The sequence below is a fragment of the Callithrix jacchus genome, chromosome 19, assembly GCF_049354715.1.
Source record: "Callithrix jacchus isolate 240 chromosome 19, calJac240_pri, whole genome shotgun sequence".
NCBI lineage: Eukaryota > Metazoa > Chordata > Mammalia > Primates > Cebidae > Callithrix > Callithrix jacchus.
The window spans coordinates 8,122,169-8,141,156 of NC_133520.1; the positions used below are offsets into that span (position 1 = coordinate 8,122,169).

Consider the following 18,988-nt stretch of genomic DNA (forward strand, 5'->3'; position numbering starts at 1 on the left):
TAGTACCTATGTATAGATACTGAGGGGTAGAGAAAGAGAATGCCAGATTTTAAAAAATACTACGGTAAAAGAACTACTTCAAAAAACAGGAGACAACAAAAAAATTTTTAGATAAACCTCTTCTACAACATCCAAAAAACTGTTTTAGACATTCAAAAAATAAAGCCAAAACTAAAGAAAAAAGTAATCTCAGAATATTTCAAACAAAATGAAACAAATTAAGTGACCTTTGAACCATATTTTGTATATCATTAATTAAATATACTTTTAGGCAAAAAACTAAAATATCATTTAGTAGTCTCATTAATAGTAATATTAAGACATGTTCTTGCTGGGCGCGGTGGCTCAAGCCTGTAATCCTAGCACTTTGGGAGGCCGAGGCGGGTGGATCATGAGGTCAAGAGATCGAGACCATCCTGGCCAACATGGTGAAGCCCCGTCTCTACTAAAAATACAAAAAATTAGCTGGGCATGGTGGCGCGTGCCTGTAATCCCAGCTACTCAGGAGGCTGAGGTGGGAGAATTGCCTAACCCAGGAGGCGGAGGTTGCGGTGAGCCGTGATCGCGCCATTGCACTCCAGCCTGGGTAACCAGAGCGAAACTCCGTCTCAAAAACACAAACAAACAAACAAACAAAAAGACTATCTTTTATATCTGTGTGTGTGTGTGTGTGTGTGTGTATGTGTATATATAAAGCAAACAATATGTTAAAATTATAAAAATTTTCAGCACAAAATCAAAGTAAAAATCCTGTAATATTAAATTTGAAGTAGAAGTATCAGCATGAACTCATGACTCGTGCTTTTTTATTTTAACAAAATGTCTATTTCCCAAATGTAGATGACAGAGGTCTCAAAACACAGACAACCCAGTAAAAATGGCACCCTCTTTAGAGAAATGGCTTGGTCTAGATCTGGGGGCAGAGATTTACAAGATGAACCTGGGACACTTTGTGCCAAAAGCAAGAACACTGGCAATTATTAATGAAGTTATGTCAAAAAGACACAGACCCCCTGAATGGGGTCCCAGGGCCACCCTGCTAGCTATTAAACAGCAGAACTGGGATTGAAAGGCAGGGAGTGTGGCTCTAGAATTCATAGGTAGTCTGCTATTGTAGACTACCTCCCAAACAAGAGAAATTAAATTAAAAGGGGGAAAGAAGATGAAAACTAAAGACTAGAAGAGAGGAAAAATATCTTCTTGACTTACAAGCATCTTTCGAAACCGTTGATCCCTCCTTTATCTTTTAATACTCTTCCTTTCCTGGCTGTTACGGCTTCCCTGCCTGACCACATATACTTTTAGGCAAAAAATTCTTAAATATCATTCAGTAGTCTTTTAATAGTGACACTATTAAGACTATATTTTATATATCTCTCTCTCTATACACATATAAAGACAATGCAAATAAGCAATAATATGTTAAAATTATAAAATTTGTCAGGTCTTGTGCTTATTTCCCTCTTCCTCAACTTCCTAATATTGAAAATCCCCAGGAATTCAGATCATGGTAATTCTTGTCTCCTCTGCCCATGCTACACTTACTCCCTTGGTACTCCTATGATCCCATCCAGTCTCATAGTTTTCAAAACCATGTATATGAAGAAAACTTCAAAAGTTCTATCTCTCCTGAATTCCAGACTGTTATATCCAGCTGCCACTTTAATATCTCTACTTGTATATCTGTCAATATTTCAATCTTAGCATGTCCCAACTTGATCCCCACCCCCAGACCCTGCAACACTTGCTCCATCACAGCTTTCTCTATTTCATCTGAAGGCAAATCTATCTCTCTAGGTGTTCAGACTGAAAACTGAGGTTATCTTTAACTTAGACCCTTCTAACTCTCCCTCCCTCTCTCTTCTATCCCACATTCAACCTGTCAGGTTTTACTTGAAAATATATCCAGAATACGGCCACTCTCACCAATCCTACTGTTGGCACCCTTGGCTGAGAGTTACCTGAATTACTGCATTAGCCTCCTAACAGGTTATCTTGCTTCTAACTTTGCCCCTTACCATTTCCCTCTCCCCAACCTATTCTTCACACAGCAAACAGAGTATTTCTTTTTAAAACATACATTATATCATCACACTCTTCATTAAAAATCTTGCAACAGATACCCATTTTACTCAGCGTAAAACCAAAACCCTTACATGGCCAATAAGGTAAGACTGACAAAGTCTGGCCCCTATTACCTCTCTGCCCTCCTTTGGTACTATGCCCCTTCTCACTCACCTTGCTCCAGACAAATAGGTTTCATAGCCATTCTTCAGGAATGTCTGGCACGCTCATACAACAGGTCATTTGCTCTAGCTGTTCCCTGTGCCTGGAACATTCTTCTTTCAGATATCAGTTTGTCCAGTTCCTTCAGGTCCCTAAAGTCTTTGCCTACAGCTCATCTTTGCAGTAGGCTTTCTTTGACCTGTTTGATACCACACGTCTCCTTCGCCTTACTGATTGTTCATTAATATTGTCTCCCTTCCCCCACCCTCATAAGAACAAAGATATTCATCACATTCACTTTTATATCCCAAGTGCCTGAGAAAGTACAAATGTCAAGAAGCATTAAAAAGGTTCAAATACAATAATTTAACAAAACTAAAAATATCCATTATATTACTGAGCATAAGTAGGTTGCATAACCTATTCAAAAGTAAAAGACTTCTGATACCAAGAGAGGGGTGTACCTAAATTCAACGAATGCTGCCCATGAGTGACACATCTAAAACAACTGAAGTAAAAAAAGTTAAAAGCAAAATATACCAGGCAAATACAAATGGATAGAAAGCAGGGGCCATGTGGTAATTAAGAGGAGAAGCTTTAAAGCTGGCAGACTTAGTATCAAAGAGTGCCTATGCCAGTAACTAATGTGACCTTCGGGAAGTTACCTCTCTGGGCCTTGGTTTACTCTTCTATAAAATGTTATTACCTAAAAGTCAAGGATTTTTAAATTAGAATTATACAAAAGAGAGCATTTAACACAGTGCTCGGCACATGCTCAATACCAGAATCTACTGTGATTACACTCCTTGTTAGAATTCAAAATGGAACAAATGCCTTTTAATATTTCTGATAACAGAAAAATAGTCCTAATCCGAGTTGTTTTAAAATAAAGAGAAAGTTCAGAGTAGCAATTCTAGCTTTCGGATATCTATTCAGGAACCTAAAGAGGCGTGAATAGCTTTTAATGTGAAAAGGCTCACCACAGAACTGGCAGATCTCCTGTGTTTTTCCACTCCTCTTAGGTAAAACACAAGCACTTATTCTGTCCTATCAGAAGCTTCTTTAGTATTTACTCTATGAACCAGCAATTCCACTTCTAAGAATTTAGCCTACAAATAAATTCCCACACATGTGAATGTGAAATGACACAGGTACAGGTCAGACATTCACTGCAATAAAATATTTGTAATAAAAAGGTCAGAAACAACCTAAATAGCCGTCAGTAGCAAACTTGGTTAAATATGTCCATATAGTGGAGTATTAAGCAATTTTTAGAAATAAAATCTTTATATAGTGATATGCAATCATGTCTAAGACATACTATTACATTTTTTTTATTAAATCAAAGGATTAAAAAGTGTCATTTGCTGCCATTTGTGTAAGGGTGGACATGTGTATTTGCTTGTATACACATAAAATATATCTGGAAACAAACTCAAGATACTAAGGACTGGGTAGGGAAGAGAACTTCACTAGCATACACTTTTGAACTTTTAAAATTTTTATTGATTTGAATATATTACCTATCAACAAAAATATTTAAACAAAAGACTATTAAGTAGTTAGTTTCTAAGTAGTTACTTAGCAGTTGCTACCAGTTTCTCAAGCTTACAATGAGGATTAAATAAAATAATGTCTAAAAAAGCATTCAACACAGAAGATGTTGTCAGTGTTGAGTAAATAATGGCTGCTACTAAGTACTTACTAAGTAGATAGAAATTACTTAACTACTTTCTAAGCAAATTAGTAGATCATGCCTGAATTTGTTCACTAAACGCTAACTATCTACTGTGTACTGACATTTTTCTCTTCAGTTTCACAATTTGTTAAGTTAATACTGCTGTCATTAGGGAACTAAATGCCCACACAAATTACATTTACTGATCCTGGCAAGCACAGTGTATTTACATCCACTCACATCACCACATTTTAGAAATGAGCAAATAAACAAAACAAAAACCCTAGCAATGGTTAGCTCTCAGTAAACTGCTTGACCAGTAATAGCTTCAAGTACAAACGTTTTTGGTCTGCAGATGGAAATCCAAACTAACACATTCTTGCAGTTAGAAGTATGGTGAAATGGTATGACTTGATATTACTCTTCATTAATAGAGATCATTATCATTCAAGACTAAATAGCATAGATTTATGTCTTAAATGGTGTTCTTTAATCCGGTTGCTTCTCTCCCATTTTGTCCTAGCTTCTACTATGAGAAGAATACATTGGCAACTACTTGTAATCCCTGAAAACAGGAGTAATGTTACTACCTGTCCAATAATAGTAATAGCAGCCATCATTTGTTCAACACTGACAATGCCTTCCGAGTTGAATACTTTTTTAGACATTATATTATTTAATCCTCATTGTAAGCTTGAGAAACTGATAATATTACCCAATTTAAAGATAAGACACCAGAATCTTGGCAAGCAAAACAAATTGCCAGTGGTCACACAACTAGTAAATGTCAGTTCCAAAGGTAAAATCTAGATCCATCTTACTATAAGGCCTATGCTACCTCCCCAAACCTTCCTCCTAGCCCAACATTAACAGTCTCTGAAGATACCAAAGGATTCCTCTTGGGGCTGAGTGTTTACAGAATGTTATCAACTTTCATCCACATGGTAAGTTTTGCAAGGCAGGCTCTGACCCTTGTGCTAGAGGCTTGTGATTATCCAGCCTTACCAGTAACTAAAAACAGTGAGAGAAAAACATAAAAAATCTGATGAGCGTTCTTACAGACACTGACAAGGAAAACTCCCATTGGTATCTCTCACTGGCTAATATGACAAGGCCAGTGTCCTGTCCCACAGAGTCTTTAGCCCAGGCTTTGGGGCTAGGGGAGGCTTTTGTTTTCTCCCCACTCCGAGTTACACTTTGTTGCCCTAATCCCTCAACCCCCACTCTTCATAGGTGATCCAAGACCAGGGGCTTGCCTCATAGCCAACCCTCACAGAACACTGCATATATAAGTACACACCCACATTTCAGCATTTCCTTCTGTTCCTCCAAAACAATGACAACTTCAACAAATCAAGATAATGGGGCCACATTACAAAAGCAAGAGTCAAGGTGGTACTCTCTGCCCATTACCATAGGGACAGTGGTGTCTTCCAGAAGGACCTCAATATTGTTCCACAATCTGAAATAGGTTGTTATCTGATGAAAGACATCCACAGGCTTTAAAAGTAATGGTCACAGCTCAGAAAACTGATCATTCACATACAGCTTAAATGCTCAGTGAGAAACAAATGGGAAAATATTTGATGGATATGATTAAAATATAGTTATGTTTCCCTAAAGTTCTGCTCATTTTTCACACCTACTGTTCTATTCTTAATGAAAGAGTTATTGCAAACAATACCTTATGGACATATAAAGGCAAAATTATACACATTTGGGATTTAAATGCTTTTGCATAATATAGGTAGTTTTGTAGAGTTTTAAATTACAATTGAGCAAGTTACTTCTCTGAAAAAAAACAGAATGGGGGAAAAAGAAGAAAATGAAATCTAAAGAAGAAAATGAGAATAAAGAAAATCATATTGGAGATTTCTTCTTTTGTATTCAAATAAACAGCCTTAAAGAAGAAAAAAAGATAGTGTCACTTCAGGATTAAGATGAAGCTCCCATACTTCAACACCACATTGTCTGGTTGAATTGAACAAATACTAACTGAGAACCTAGAGCTGCTGAAGGAATAAACATGATCATAAGAAATGGCCCAAAATATTAAAGGTTAGTAGGATAAAAACTAACGCAGTTTCCATATGATATGGTACTTTATAAGAAAGATACACACAGGCTGCTACGTTTCTGCCAGCTAGAATTGTTTCCCAATATCCAACAGCAATTCTCAGGCCACCTGACGTGTAATTCAGTAGATCTTCTTTTATCTACCTTGTACCATCTGAGACCTAATTAGATAGTATATACAGAAAACAACCTGCATATACATCTGATTTTTATCTTCTTAACAGTTATCACTATAATTAAATAATTAATTGTCTCCAAAAGGGCAGGAAAAGTGCTCACTCATTTGTCTCATACCAAGCAAAACACCTTGTATCAGATACTCAGCCCACAACAGGTTTTCATGTATGGAACAAATGATTAAACATCCAACTACATGTAGACCTATGACTGGCCTTCCCCAGGGCAGTACTTCACATTCATTAGATATCACACAGCCTTCAGTTAATGAATACCATTTCAATCCAAACCACAAAAAGAAGTTACAGACTAAAAACATGTAAAACAAAAACCCTCAATTATTTGTATAAATGAAGAGCACAGAGAACACAGAGAAATTAAATCTGCAATCTATTTAAAGGCCATTTAATGCAATGGTTTCTACTTTGTCTCTCACTAAACTAACGTTTTTAATAAATAAGCATGTAATCCATCTTAACTTGGCAACCCTTCTCTTTTCCACTGCTATCCTCTAATGGAAGTACTGATTTACAATGAAACAACCAAAAGGAAGACAGCACAATAAAGAAGGAAGCCTCTCTATATATAAACTGGATTATCAGCTTTTTAAAGAAAAAAAAAATGGGGGTCCAAATTAAAAATACTGCCATTAAAAATACATTTTGATTATGTATTCATTCCTAGAGATTTTAGCACAGTGATTAAAAGAAATGAATGGGTCTGCAATCAGGCCACCTGGTTTGAATCCAGGCACTGCAACTTGTAAGCTGTGTGACCTTGGGCACGTTTTTTAATTGGGATATTCCTAGGTTACCACAAGCAGGAAAATGAATAATAATAATATCTTCTTCAAAGGGCTATGCTCAGTTTTCACCCCACTACACAGACGGCTCTTCTCTGATCATTGTTTCTAAAAATGCCTCCTGCCAGTTTCTCTCTTTAACATTATTTTCTTCACATAACTTACTACTATCTAAAATGATGCAGACAGTTATGATTTACTTATTTTCATCTGACTTGTAAGAATAAGAATCTTGTCTGTCTTGCTTCTATAGACCTGAGTCCTAGGAACAATGCCCAATACACACAAGTAGGAACTTAGTAATTGCTGAGTAAATGGAATGAACAATATATAATACAGTAAGAGGTATACTAAGCATTCAATAAATGTTAGCCATTAGTTTTCAGGTAATTAGTATTTTTTTTGGCTTTTCTTTTACCTCCTCTTAAGAAAAATTATTAATAATTTTCCTCATTGTCTTTGCAGGTTGTATTTACTATTTAACAAAATCAAGAATTTACTGCTTAAAAGGATTTTCTCTTCCAGTGGTAGGAGTTGCCTTTGGGAGACATTATTTCATTTACGTTCATCTCAGACACTTGTTAAGCACCATAATAAGAACCCCATTTTTCAGACAGCAATGAAAGACAGCCCTGGCTTGCCAAGAAATTGTGTCTTAGTTCAGCAGCTGCCTCTGGCCAAGCTACCTAGTTAAATGCAGGAAGACGACCGATATCAACGTGCACAGTTGGCCCTCTACATCTGTAGTGTTCCACATCCGTGAATTCAACCAACTGTGGATTGAATATATTCAGAAAAAAATTCCACAAAGTTCCAAAAAGCAAAACTTGAATTTGCCCTACCAAGTACTACACTGAATCCACGCGAATGAAGTAGTGTAAAGGCATTGTATTAGATATTATAAGTAATCCAAAGATGCGTTAAACTATATGGGAGGATATATGTAAGTTATACGCAAATACTGTACCATGCGATTTCATATAAGGGGACTTGAGCATCTGTGGATTTTTATCTGAGGGAGGTTCTGGAACCAATCCCCATAGATATGGAGTAACAACTATGCAAAATGTTACTGGGTTGAGGGAGGTGGGAATTTGTAAAGAGTCCTGAGCATTTAATGGAAATCCTCATCAATTACACAGTTATTTAGGGACCTTCAAATTCCTTTACTCATTATAGGTAAAGTTTTAGCTTAGCTACTGTTTTTGTTTCGTTTTTTTGTGAGACAGAGTTCTCACTCTGTTACCTAGGCTGGAGTGCAGTGTCATTATCTTGACCGACTGCAACCTCCACCCCACAGGCTCAAGTGATTCTCGTGTCTCAGCCTCCCAAGTAGCTAGGATTACAGATGTGTGCCACCAAGCCCAGGTAAGTTTTTTTTTTAATTTTTAATATAGATGGGTTTTCACCATGGTGGTCAGGATAGTCTCAAACTCCTAGCTTCAAGGGATTCACCTGCTTGGCCTCCCAAAGTGCTGGGATTACAGAAGTAAACCACTATAACTGACCTGTTTTTGTTAATAGTAATAGTATCATCAAAAGGCCAACTGACTACTACCTAGATTCTCAAATAAGTAAGTTAAAGATGTTTCCAAAATATTTCCAAACAAACAAAAGTTTACACATCTTCAGCAAAATAAAAAAATACATATTTGTATGCATATGCAAATCCATACACATATATTAACCAAATATTCTCTCTTAAAAGGCCCATCCCTTTGAAATCATGGCTTTCTACCTGTTTGGTATTAAGCTGTTCTTTCTTTTCTTTTTTTTTTAATTATACTTTAAGTTCTGGGGTACATGTGCAGATCTTGCAGGATTATTATATAGGTATACACATGCCATGGTAGAGTTTGCAGCCTCCATTGCCCCATCACCTACTTTACGTATTTCTCCCAATATTATCCCTCCTCAGTCTCCCCAGCCCCACTATTCCTTCCCAAGGCCCCCATCCCCCAACAGACCCCAGTGTGTGATGTTCCCCTCCCTGTGTCTATGTGTTCTTATTGTTCAACACCCACCTATGAGTGAAAACATGAAGTGTTTGGTTTTCTGTTCTTGTATTAGTTTGCTAAGAATGATGGTTTCCAGATTCATCCACATCCCTGCAAAGGACATGAACTCATCCCTTTTTATGGCTGCATAGTATTCCATGGTGTATATGTGCCAGATTTTCTTTATCCAGTCTATCATTGATGGGCATTTGGGTTCTTTTAGGTACTTACGTTGATAGCTCATGGTAAGTGTTTCCCTACATACTTGACAAACAAAAAGCTGGCAATGTCATCCATTCCCAATAGGTTTTTATTTTTATTAATTCTATAAGTCCCTGAAACCCTGAAATCTAGAACATCTAGAAGTAAACAGAACACAATTAACAGCTCCCTGGCCAAACTCCAAATGCAAAATGGTTGATCTTTTATTCATTAACACACTGTCTCTTCACTCATCCAAGTCCAAGTTTCATTTACCATTGTCTATACTAATATAATAGATCCTAATAATAATTCAGACAATATTAACAATATTTATCTGATCATGTGTCTCAAAATGGCATGGATATTCCCAGGAAGTGCTTAAATCCTGTTGCATTGCTTAAATACACTATTATCCAACTGTGTGACTATGTTCTCTGTAACTTTTTAACTTTTCACGTATCCTTCCAAGTAAATTTTGTCATAGAGAAGCTAAGGGCATTTAGAGCAGAGGTGTCCAGTCTTTTGGCTTCCCCAGGTCACAATGGAGGAAGAGTTGTCTTGGGCCACACATAAAGTAAAACTAATGACAGCTGATAAACTTGAAACATAATCACAATCATTCTCATAATGTTTGCAGAAAGTTTACAAATTTGTATTGGGCCATATTCAAAGCTGTCCTGGACTGCATGCAGCCTGGGGGCCGCCGGTTGGACAAGCTTGATACGAAGCAGTTATTTGATGTGTTTAACTCCTGTCCCAAATATCTTTCCCTAGAATATTCAAAGCTTTCTTCAACCTCAAAGCCTCTAATTCTCTGGCCCTTCCCATTCTCACTACTATACACCCCCTAACTCAGGTTATATGCCAGGATCCTTCAGTAAAACCACTCCTTTGCAAACAACCCTAACTTCCCTGCTTTCCATGCTCTTTTCCATATTTGCTTGGCAAACCCACACCACTCTAAAACCCACCCACTCCCTACTCTACATCTGCACCTGAAGGTTCAACATTGTTACACACATATACAAATGAGCTCCCGATTTTATTTAATTTTTTGATCACAAATCCCAATGAGGAATCAATATCACCTGACAGTACACTCTGTACTTTGAGTATAGTATTCCCCCCTTATCTGTGATTTCACTTTCTGTGGTTTTAGTTACCTAAGGTCAACTGTGGCCTGAAAATACTGAATTGAAAATTCCAGAAATAAGCAATTCATACATTTTAAATCGTGCATCATTCTGAATAGTATTATGAGTTCTTGCTTTGTCCATTGTGTCCTGCCTAAGATCTGAATCATGCCTTCGTGCAGGTACAGGCTTTCCACCCATTAGTCACTTATCAGATTAGCTATCTCGGTATCACAGTGCTTTCGTGTTTGCGTAACCCTTATTTTACTTCATAATGGCCCAAGTGCAAGGGCAGTGACGTTGGCAATTCAGGAACGCCAAAGAGAAGTCATAACACACTTCATTTAAGTGGCAATTAAGATCCACAGCAAGAACAAATCTAACCATGAAGTTGCGAAGAAGGAAAAAGAAATCCATGCACAGTGTATGTATATCTGCAGTTTCAGCCATCCACTGGTGGTGGTGGGGGGGTAATTAATATGGTCTCTACCCAAATCTCATCTTGAATTGTAGCTCCCATAATTCCCACATGTTGTGGGAGGGACCCAGTGAGAGATAATCGAATCATGGGGGCAGTTTCCTCCATACTGTTCCTCATGGTAATGATTAAGTGTCATGAGATCTGATGGCTTTATGAGGGGTTTACCCTTTCGCTTGACTTTCACTCTCTCTTGCCTGCTCCATGTAAGACATGCCTTTCACCTTCTGCCATGATTGTGAGGCTTCCCCCACCATGTGGAACTGTGGGAACTGTGAGTCCACTAAACCTCTTTTTTTTTTTTTTTTTTAATAAATTAACCAGTCTTGGGTATGTCTTAATCAGCAGCGTGAAAACAGACATACAGTCTTAGAATGTATACCCCGAATATACATTTTAGCAAAGGGTAAATTGAGTTGAGTGGACTACTGTACACTCAATTTACCCTTTGCTAAAACTTTCATTTCATTCTTTCTCCTCTCTCTTCTTACATCCTCATTTGCCAATGTCTTTCCTTTTATAGTTCATTAATCCAGAAACAATTGGAGAGCCACTCAGTAATCAATCTGTATCAAAACTGCACCCTATTTACTGCCTCTATATTCTCTGCCTACATGAAACCTCCCTGCCAAAACCACTTCCCATGCTATGGATTCCATTCAGTCTCACCTTTTCAAGAACTTTAGTTCCAGCATTTACTCTCACTCACCTGGATCGTCAATTACTCCCTCTCAAACAGACTTCATTCAATAGCATATTAATAACATGCTCCTGTATCTCAGAGTAAAGAGGAAATTCTCCCATGACCACATGTCGCCTTCCAACTATGGGCCTATTTCTCTGCTTTCCTATACATAAAAAGTTCTTAAAAGAAGTTTTTGTAATTGTTTGTAAGTTGCTGACATTACTTCTCGTGTTTACTTCAACCCACTTCAACCAGGTTAGTCTCCACCATTCCATTGGGACTAGCCTTGTCGAGATCATCAGTTACCTGCTGGTTGACAACTGCATTTAACGCAGATGACCTACCGCTCTTTATTCTCTTGGCTCCTGCAACACCACAATCTCCAGATTTTCCTTCCAACCTACTAATAGTTACTTCACTGTCTTTTGCTGCTTCTTTAGCACCAAATGTTGACATGTGCATGGGCTCTGTCCCAAAGCCTCTTCTATTTTATTTATCTTTCCAAAGAACCAGCTTTTTAGGTTTCTGATTTCTATAATTTTTATTTATTTTGCAATTTCATTAACAGCTGCTTTAACTTTCATTATTTCCTTCCTTCTACTTACTTTATCTGTTTAACCTATTTTAGGTTGCAAAACTGACCAGTTGAACCTATTTAGTTCTCTAACACTAGCTGATTAATTTTCAGTTCCTTATTTTCTAATATGTGCATGTAGGGTAATAAATTTTCATCTTAGTTGCATTTTAGTTGAAATGTTCTATAAATGTTTAAAGAGAAGAGTATATTCTGTTTTGAGAGTATACAACTCTATACATTTCCACTGAGTAATACTCACTCTGCTTAAGTTTTGCTTACTCTTATCTCTATAGTTTTATCATTAGAGATCTTTATTAAAAATAATCTATTTGCCGATTTCTCTATAAATATATCAATTTTTTGTTTTATATATTTTGGACCAGGTTATCTTGTGTATAGCTACAGTATATATAGCTACAGTAATATATCTCGTTGTTAATGACATCTTTAATTATTTAGGGTAATGGCCTTTATCTCTAATAATGCTCTTTATCCTATTAGTCTGATATTAATATTGATACGTTAGATTCTTAATCATCTTTTTTTTCCAGTCTTTCATTGTTAGCAAGTTTTAGTCACTTTAAAATAGCTAGAGTTAGGTTTTACTAGTTTTTACACAAGCTGAGAAACTATTTTTTTAAATACAAGTGTTTAATCCTTTTATATTTATTTTCTGATTACCTTACCTGGATTTTTCTTTTTCTTCCATTCACTGGATTTACTTTTCTTCAATCTTCCTCCTTACTGCAAGCTGCTATAAAGTTACACGTTCCGTTTTTATTTTTTTAGCTAAATTTTAAAATGCATAATGCATAAAATAGTCCATTTCCATCCTCTTCCCCAATAACTGAAGACCTCAGAATTTTTAGCTCCAATGTTTCCCCTGCCATTTTCCATATTCTTTTTCTTTTTTTTTGGTTGGTTGTTTTTTTTTGAGACACGGTCTCACTCTGCTGCCCAGGCTGGAGTGCAGTGATATGATTATGACTCACTGCTGCAACCTTGACTTCCCAGGCTCAGGTAATCCCACCACCTCAGAACCCCGAGCAGCTGGGAATACAGGCGCATGCCACCATGCCAGCTAATTTTTTGTAATTTTTGTAGAGACAGGTTTCGCCATGTTCTCCAGGCTGGTCTTGAACTCCTGGGTTCACTTTGGGAAGCTTCAGCTTCTGGGATTTCAAGTGTGAGCCACAGTGCCCAAGCATTTTCCTTATTATTCTTATCTAGCATTTTTGTCTCACCTGATTTTTCCAACACCCTTAAAATAAGCAATTGCTCTTTTTTGGCAGTTTTACAGTCAGTGGTTGTTTATATTCATATCAACCTGCAGCTTCTTTTGCATACTATCACTTCTTGCATCCAGCTTCTTTCCTCTAAATTCTACTTCCTTCTCCCTGAACTATACTTTTTGGTAATCGTAAGAAAACACAGGTAGAAAAATCTTCGTTTTTATTTGTCTGAAAATACTTTTACTTGTCCTTATTCTTTTTTTTTTTTTTTTAATACAGTCTCTCTCTGTCACCCAGGCTGCAGTGCAGTGGTGCAATCTTGGCTTGTTGCAACCTCTACCTCCTGGGCTCAAACAATTCTCATGCCTCAGCCTCCTGAGTAGCCGAGACTACAGGCACCCCCAGCTCTATTTCTATTATAGACAGGGTTTCACCATGTTGGCCAGGCTGGTCTTGAACTCCTGACCTCAAGTGATCTGCCTGCCTTAGTCTCCCAAAGTGCTGGGATTACAGGCGTGAGCCACTGTGCCCAGCCTAATTTGTCTCTCTTCTTGAAGAATCATTCAGTTAAGAAGAGAATGTGAGACTGATAGTTTCTCTCATGTTCTTTAAAAATATTATTCCATTTAAAAAATATTTGTTATTGCTAATGAGAACTGTTTTCTCTGTTATTAAAATTTCTTTCAATTTTGACTTTGCCATTCCACTAGGTATGAATCTCCTTTTATTTATTCTGCTAATATTCACTGTGCACCAATCTGAAGACATATCTCTCTCCACTTCTAGATAACCCCTAGCCATAATCTTTCAAATACTGCCTCTTGAAGATTTCCTCTATTATCTCCTGCTGGATGTCTAGCAGATAAATGCTGCACTTTCTCATTCTGTATTCCATATTTCTTAACCAGTTTTTAATATCCTCAATCCCTATTTCTCTCTGATTCATTTCAAGTCATTTCCTCAGATCTATACCAGTCCATCAAGTCTAACTTTGGCTGGGAATAATCTGCTGCTTAATCACTCTACTGAGTTTTAAATTTCAATGACAACGTACTTCATTTCTATAATTCCTATTTAGTTCTTTTTCTAATCAGCTTATTTCTCTTCATTTCTTATTCTTTTATTATAATACGTATTACTGCCTTTAAAACTTTTTAAACAAATTTATATTCTGCTTTATTTCAGATAGTTCAGATAGTTGCATTATTTCCAGTTCTTGGGGTGGTATTATTACTTTTTATATTTGTCAATTCTCTCCACAAGTGGTTAGTTTCCTCATGAAATCTGTAATTTGGTTTTTTTCAGTGACAGTCCCATTGGTCCCAGATTTTTAAAATAATTCTACTACGCACTTTTTCACTTGTTTCTACCAGAGCCTGCCATAGTCGTGAAATTTTTTTCATGTTAATTTCATAGTCTGGGTTTCTATTGGGCACACAGCATAGAGCTGATGTTTTCATTTACTTAGAGTAATCGTTTAAGTTTAAGTGATCCCCCTCTTAAACTTAAGGCCTTAGGTAGAGGATAAGCTTCCTTGTCAACTCCCTCAACTAAGGGGCAAAGTTTTTTCTAATTTTTTTTTTTGCAGGGAGACGTAGCTATCAAGGCTTTGAGCTTCATACAGGAGGTTCATTTCCAGTTCCTCTGGCACAGGTAGTGCTGACACCATATTTCCCGTCCCCAAGACAGTGTTGAAACTACATGTCCCAACCCTCGTGCTAGATCAAAAAGCCCTGAGGAATGCCATTATGTCAGCTTGTGCTCACCATTCTGGCTCTGATTTCTCTTTATTCTTTTGTCCTTTAAAGCTCAGTTATGTAGTTAATAAACTTTCAGAAATTATATTTAAGTCTATCTACATATTAGCAGCAAGAAGAAAGGGAACCATGTCAATTCAGTCCACTATGTTTTTGGTACTCCCCCAGTTTTCCGGGCTACATATTCTCCCTAGGTGCATTTACTCACTCGTGTAACTTTCAATATTATCTGTATCATGTGACTTCCAAACTTTATCTCTAACTACGATCCTTCCTTGAATTGTAGACTTGTGTATCAACTATACGACATCTCCATATGGATATCTAATAGGCACTTCAAATTTCTCATAGCCAGACATATTTTCCAAATCTCAAATTTGCTCTTTTCACAGAATTGCACATCTCATTAAAAGGTTCTACATCTAAAAATCAATTCATTCTTTTTGGCTTCCTTCTTTCTCATCCTAACTCCTCATATCCAGTCCCATAAGCAAATGCAGTCAACCTTAGCTCCAAAACATGACATGAACCCATTCACTTATCTGTGCCTTTATGTTACCACTTACACCAAGTTGTCATCATCTCTTACTTCAATGCAGCAACAACCTCCCAACAATTTTCTCTGCTTCTCATTATTTTACATTCTCCTTGCCCCTAAAAATTCTGCCCACAACAGCCAGAATAAACTGAGACATAAATAGGTCATATGTGATTATTTTCATTACAATTAAATATCTCTCATATAAAAAAGGCTTAAACTCCTTACCTTGGCCTTCAAAAATCCCTATAGGATCTGACCCCTTGCCTTCCTTCCTGTCTGCCACTTCATATTACTCTCCATTTTGTTTAGTGTAATACAGACAACGAAGTTTTTTATTCTGTTCATCAAATACACAAAGTTTGCGCCCACCTGATGTACTAGGTGTTCTCTCTGCTTGGGAAATGTACATTGAAAATCACAATGAACAATATATACCCACTAGAATACCTGAAGTAAAAAGGACTGACAACATCAAATGTTGATGAAGAGGCAGGCCAGTTTGGACAGGCACAGTGGCTCATGCCTGTAATCTCAGCACTTTGGGAGGCCGAGGCAGGCAGATAACCTGAGGTCAGGAGTTCAAGACCAGCCTGGCCAACATGGTGAAACCCTGTCTCTACTAAAAATACAAAAATCAGACAGGTGTAGTGGTGGGTGCCTATAATTCCAGCTATTCAGTAAACTGAGACAGGAGAATCACTTGAATCCAGGAAGCAGAGGTTGAAGTAAGCCAAGACTGTGCCACTCACTGAACTCCAGCCTGGGCAATAAAGAGTGAAACTTCATCTCAAAACAAAACAAAACAAAACAAAGAGGTAGTCTAGTCAAGACTCTCATGAATTACTGGTTGGAGTGTAAAATGGTACAATCACTGTGGAAAATACAAAAGATCTTCAAAATGTCCACAAAAATACATATTCTTTAAAAAAACTAAGCATGAATTTGAATTTTTTGGTACCAAAATAAACCTGTACCAACTTGTTATAACATGTATGAACAGAATCTGGTTTGAGGCACTAAGATATCAGTCTGAAAACAGTCTCTAAAAGAGCAACATGAATTCGACTAAAATTGAAGAACATCAAATTTATTATTATGCTTGGGTGGAAAAATGGTAAAATCTTTTATCCTTTACAAAAAAAAACTGTAGCAACAATATCCCAAAGAAATCAACAGTTCACAAATGGATAACTTGTTTTAAGAAGAACTGAGACAATATTGAAGATGAAGTCTGCAGAGGCAGACCATTGACATCAATTTACAAGAAAAAAATTATTCTTGTTCATGCCCTAATTGAATAATACTGATGATTAACAGCAGAAATAAGAGCCAACGCTATAGACATCTCAACTGGTTCAGCTTACACAGGTCTGACTGAAAAATTAAAACTGAGCAAACTTTCTAGCAGTGGGTGCCAAAACCAATGCACCCAGATCAGCTACAGACAAGAGCAGAGCTTTTGATGGAAATTTTAAACAAATGGGATCAAGATCCTAAGGCATTTCTTGGAAGAACTGTAACAGGAGATGAAACACGGCTTTATCAGCATGATCCTGAAGACAAAGCACAATCAAAGCAATGGTTACCAAGAGGTGGAAGTGGTCCGTCCAGTCAAAAGCTGACCAGTCAAGAGCAAAGGTTATAGCAACAGTTTTTTCAGGAGGCATAAGGCAGTTTGCCTGTTGACTTTCTGAAGGGCCAAAGAACAATCACATCTGCTTAGCATGAGAGTGTTTTGATAGTTAGCCAACATGTTAGCAGAAAAACATCCAGGAAAGCGTTATCAGAGAGTTCTCTGCAACAATGCTTCTGCTCATTTGTCTTACCGAATGAGTAATTTTGTGACTTCAATGTCAAATCATTCGGCATCCACCTTAAAGTCCTGATTTACCTACTTCTGACAACTTTTTGTTTCCTAATCTTAAAAAATTGTTAAAGGGCACCCATTTTTTATTAATAACGTAAATACGACTGCATTTACATGGTTAAATTCCTAGGACACTCAGTTCTTTCCAGATGCACTAAATGGCTGGTATCATAACTTACAAAAGTGTCTTGAACTTGATACAGCTTATTTTGAAAAATAACGGTTTTTTTAATCTTTTAATTCAACTTTTCCACAAACGTTTTGAAGTCCTCTCATACTTTGTCAGTTTCTTATACATTTTAAAATGCCTTTGCTACAACCCAACATCCTACTCCTACATATTTCACCAAAAGAAATAAAAATATAAGTCTACAAAGACTTGTACAAAAATGTTTATAACTGCTTTACTCCTGATGGCCCCAAACTGGAAATGATGCAAATGTTCATCAACAGGATAAATATATTAAATTTTGATATATTCATATACTAGAATATTCATCACAAAAATGAATAAACTATGGATACATATAACATGGATGAACTCCCAGACAAGATAAGTGAAAAAAGTAGAGAAAATACACTGCTTGATTTCACATCTACCATAAGAGAAATAAGAAGGCAGAAGGAAACTTGCTGAGATGATGGAAATGTTCTTTATCTTGATCAGAGATGCCATATACTTTTATCAAAATTAATTGAATTATATTAAAAAAAAAAACCTGTGTATTTCCCTGTATGTAAATGTTATTAACCTCAATTTTAAATCCCTACCCATCAGCCTTCTACCTGGCAATATCAACACCTGTAATTTAAATGCCTGGTTTGTATGTAATCATTAGATGCTTGCACACTTGAACCCAGAAGACTTGAAGTGTCTGTGGCAGACAGAAATCCAGTATGGAGCCTCTCGTGGGATACCTTACTTATAAAGTGAACCACAGTGCAGACCTTCAGGATTTTGGAGCAAAGTTATGCCATTCTCTGCAGATAACTATTCTCTTTTGAGGAAGCAGCTAGTAGCTTACTACTGGACTCTAGCAAACACTGAGCAATTGACCATAGGCCACCAAATTACCATTCAACATAAGCTTCCCATTATGAGCTGAGTGTTGTCTGATTCATCAAGCCAAAAAGTTGGGCATGCACAGCAAGATTCCACTATAAATGCAAGTGGTATGTATTAGATAAGGCCTGAGCTGGTCTTGAAGGAACAAATTAAGTTGCATGAGATGCTCCTGACCCATACTCCTACCCTGCTACACTGATGTCTAAAGCAACAAGTATGGCCTCATGGGGAGTTCCCCAGGACCCGGTGATGAGGAAGGAAAACAATACAAGTCTTATGCACAGTTGGTTCTGCACAATGTGCTGGTACCACCCAAAAGTAGACAGTTAGAGCATTAGAGGCCCACTCTGGGGTGGCACCAAACGAAGAGTATAGCAGAACTTTGACCATTGTACCTGGTTGTTTATTTTGCCTAGAAAGAGAGAGAGCATGGGGTATAAATCTATAGAGATTCACAGACTGGTGCTAATGGCTTGGCTGAATGATCAAGGA

At 37.1% G+C, this 18,988-nt stretch overlaps 1 protein-coding gene across 18 annotated transcripts in view; it reads right to left on the reverse strand.

The window, feature by feature from the left end:
• The window catches only part of MARK1 (microtubule affinity regulating kinase 1), a 137,489-nt gene that overhangs the window by 94,340 nt on the left and 24,161 nt on the right, over window positions 1–18,988 (reverse strand). The window lies entirely within an intron of this gene.